This window comes from Dreissena polymorpha, chromosome 8, assembly GCF_020536995.1.
Source record: "Dreissena polymorpha isolate Duluth1 chromosome 8, UMN_Dpol_1.0, whole genome shotgun sequence".
Taxonomy (NCBI): Eukaryota; Metazoa; Mollusca; class Bivalvia; order Myida; family Dreissenidae; genus Dreissena; species Dreissena polymorpha.
Window position 1 is genome coordinate 34,813,839 of NC_068362.1, and position 4,529 is coordinate 34,818,367.

The 4,529-nt window shown below is 34.5% G+C and overlaps 1 protein-coding gene across 4 annotated transcripts in view; it reads left to right on the plus strand.

Moving 5' to 3' along the window:
* Positions 1 to 4,529, plus strand: part of LOC127841625 (short-chain collagen C4-like) — a 139,694-nt gene that overhangs the window by 51,299 nt on the left and 83,866 nt on the right. The gene's annotated exons all lie outside the window — the stretch shown is intronic.

Below are 4,529 nucleotides of genomic sequence, written 5' to 3' on the forward strand. Positions count from 1 at the left end.
AAACACATTGTCATATATACTCATGTATATCATTTAGAGAATATCGCCTGCCTCTTTAGAATGTATTGTTGCTTTCACATGTTCGAATATTTTCGTATTTTTGAAAAAAGTCATTAAATATATTTACTAACAAATCCTTTATGATTTTAATAATATTTAATAAATAATGTACAAGATAAGTATTGATGCTAAGCATCAAGGGCGTCGGAAAATTCAGTGTAAAAGGCAATCAATGAAGTAAAATGGAACGATTTTTTTTTCTTCTGTAAATATTAATATATTGGCCGATTATTTTAAACAAAATAGAAAAAGATACTGGTATAACCATTATCTATGATTTCATGTTATAACTCCCAAATAACCATTATTTATGATGTTGTGTAATAACCCCCAAATAACCATTATCTATGATTGTGTGTTGTTACCCCCACATATTTCATAGTTCATTTTATTAACCAGGATTTCCGAAGGAAAAAACTGGTTATTAGATTGGCGAATGCTGGCGGGCTGGCTGGCTGGCTGGCGGGCGGGCGGGCGGGCGGAACAAGTTTGTCCGGGCCATAACTTTGTCGTTCATTGTCAGATTTTAAAATCATTTGGCACATTTGTTCACCATCATTGAACGGTGTGTCGCGCGAAATAATTACGTCGATATCTCCAAGGTCAAGGTCACACTTTGAGTTCAAAGGTCAAAAATGGCCATAAATGAGCTTGTCCTGACCATAACTATGTCATTCATTGTGAGATTTTGAAATCATTTGGCACATTTGTTCCCCATCATGGGACGGTGTGTCGCACGAAAGAATCACGTCAATATCTCCAATGTCAAGGTCGCCACGACTAAAAATAGATTCTTTTGTAAAACGAACTTTCAAAGGGGGTTAATTTTGATTGTTCATTTCAAAAGTTCAGTTTGAGTTTTCTCCCTTTATCAGATTTGTTTTCACAATGAAAACCTGGTTTTGTGACAATTTTGTCCCTTGTTTACATTGGTTTCCTTTTTTACTGGTATCCGAGTGCAGTTTTCATTAATGGAACAGAACTGTGTAGGTTTTAAAAAATCTGCTTCATCTTGTAAGCGTAATTTCATATTTTTCTCAACTTCAAGGGGAGATGATTCTGAACTTATTCTTACGTTGCTCTTTTAAGATAGGGGTTAAGTACTCATTGATATGAAAACACTGTAAAAGTTTGAAAAAAAAATGAATAAAAACTGTTAGTTTTGTATAAACAAGCTGCATTTACACAATGCCTTTGAAATTCAGTAAACGATCATAATAGATTTATTGCTCCGATATACATCATGTTCAATAAGGTTCGAGTAATACTGATATAAAAACACTTAACAAGCTTGGAGAGATTCAGACGAAAATTGTGAAATCTTTTAAACAAGTGGAAATTGTTTATTTTGTCCAATTTAATAGAAACAAATTCTGGACTTATTGTCACGATGTTTCTCATTTTAAATGAGGTAAAAATGCTCAGTGATATGAAGACACTGTACGTTTGGAAAGAATCTGATGAAAAATGTTGACATAATCACCTAACCAAGCCGTTTTTCACTTGTATTTTTAAATTCAAAGAGACATAACTCTGGACTTATGGTCAGATATTGCTCATATAAAGTTTGGGTTGGGCCCTCATTGATAAAAAAACCTGCGAAAGTTTGGGAACAATCGGATGAAAATTTTGGACTTCGAACAAGGATTTCACAATTTCTCAAATTCTAAGAAAGATAACTATGGACGTAATGTTCGGATAATGCTTAAGGGCCCATACCATCTGGATAGTAATACGTGTCGCGCTTTGCGCTCTATATGTGGTTCTTAAAATTAAAACTCCGAGGAGTGCTTGACTCTAGGGAAACGGGTTGCTGGGACACAGCTCCTCCTTGATAAGCGGTTGCTTCCTTTATCGCATTGTCGCGCTTCGCCTATGATAGACAACCATAAAATACATGGAAAAAAGATGTGTTGTTTGCATTTATTTGTTAATTTAAAAACACGTGTATTTTTTATAAAATGTTTAAGTAATGTAAGAATTTTTTAGTAACGTTGTCACCACGTTGCATCCATTAATTTTAATAAAAATGTCCAATTGTAGTAAAATGGATTTTAAAATGTCTACATCAAATATAGCTTTATTATATTTATTAACATGACTGAAAAAATTGTCAGCCGCCGAACTGTTCCGTTCGTGCCGGAACCCGAGATTGAACCGGGGGCCTTTAGATGACTTTTGCGTAAACAACTTCAGTCTAACGCTCTCCCAACTGAGCTATTCCGGCTGACATTCACTGACATTCACTTATGTACTGCTATTTGGTAAAGTTGTGTATAGCGATTGTTATTATATGTCTATTAATAAACTAATACATTGTACGTTTTCGTACCACTACGCCTTCCAATAAACTTGCTTGCGCGATAGGTCATCAAATATCGTGCTACATTAATTCTACACGAAATAAGCAAATTAGAAAAACCACAAAATAAATATATTTTGATTATGTTTTGTTTTTAAACAAAACATCATTTGTTTTTATACAAAACCAGAAAGTTTCGCGTATTTGCCCAGTCCCTGTGATCTTTCCCCTGTGATCAGTTGTGGATCAGTTATTAATTAAAACAATTAGCTTTGCATTATTGGCAATAAATGTTGTAATAAATGTAATAGGCACAAATGCAGTACTTATTTACACTAATTTACACAAAAAAATCACCACTATGCAAATTATTCTTAAAACAAAAATATATACATTGATCCGTAAAATAACTTATCCTCCCATAAGCGAAAGAAAAATGCATTACATACTAGTCGCCGCCCTCCAAGGCGACGCCAATTAGTAATAAAGAATAAATAATTCCTCGTGATTCGAAAACGAGAGCTACTGCGCCACCCTGCGCCACGCGGGATTATATCTTGTAACCACAACATACACATCAAATTAGTAATCAACATATTTACCTAAATGTCGAGGAAAAAGCAATATTTTTTTTACCGATTTCGAAGGGTTATTATCTTTAACTTAACAATTATGTGTAACATGTTTCTTATTCAGGAGTTTTATTTTACTTGTATAGACATACTCCAGTGATAAGTGATTTATTATTGATGTATGCAATTTGAACATTGTAATTATTTATATTGATCACGTATGTCTGTACAATTATCATGTATTTGTATATGACGATAAGCTTGCTATGCTTAAGTCAAAATGAATATTCTGTTCTGTTCTGTTCTGTTCTATAAACATACTGTATACAGTCTTTTCGAATATGTGACAATTATTATGACAATCGTCATTTGACCAAACTGTAAACACGTCCCTTTAGGTATGCGTTTACATTATGATATGCAAAAGATATTGACACTCACAAGATTTTTTTCAAAACCTCTTAATGTGTTCGATATCTTTTCTTATTCTATGAAAGAACATGTTGATGGCTATTCTGAATGATTGTTTGTTTTTGTTTTAAAAAGACCATCTTTTCATTAAAGTCAAAAATGTCAATAAACAGACACCGAGTGACAAAAAGGATAATTATAGTGTAATTAACTGTTACATATTCACACTGCGACCCCATTTAAATTGTGTCAAAACATTTCCATGGATAGCACACGTCCGCATCCTTTTTTTCAGCGCATGCGCTTTACACGGTTTACATAGAATAGTTAGCATAATAATAGTAGAATACTAGCGATATACTACAGTAAAATTTATTCCTAAGGTGCATGATTTTATCCGTTTGTAACCATTAAGTTACTTGACACACTTACCTTAATTTTGGCTAATCTTCGAAGGATTATTAGTCTTATAACAGTGCTGTAATATTCCTAAGCATGTCACAAATTTAATTGATCTTGTAACTTTAACAAACACTTAACACACACAGATCTCGTATATATAGCGGCTGAAGCGGTCATTCTCTTAGGAGTACTGTTTAACTATGTCAAATAATTTGACAACAATGTGTCTTCGTGATTTGTTAGTTGTGAGCGTTAGCTCACGACTAAATTTACAGAGCATGTTTTGCAAATCAGTATGTGCTTAAAAGCCTTAGCTACGCTAAGAACCGTAACTCACTATGCTGGGAACGATTACCGCTGCCTGTCGGCACTGCAGACGACGAATGCTTAGGAGCGTCTGCATCTACTACTGCAGTGAGTTTATTTACCAGCTTGTAAGACGACATTGGCCAGTCTAGTGTTTATCATTGAAATCTGTACATATTGGCTGCTTTCAGGGAAAACGGGGCTTAATGCATGTCAACTAAGATTAGCCTGTGAACACGGATAAGCCTGTGCAATGCGTACAAGCTAATCAAGGACGACAACAGCGAACAACTTCAGTGCCTTCAGCGCTTCGATTTTTATAATTCGACTTAGTTCATCTTATCCAATACAACCTTCGAACATGCGACCGCAATAAAAAATGCACTTCGAATGACAAGGGAATAACCATACATTCGGTTCAGAGCAGGATTTTAAGCTGGAATGTACCGTGATAGCTTAACAAGTTGAGTCCTGTG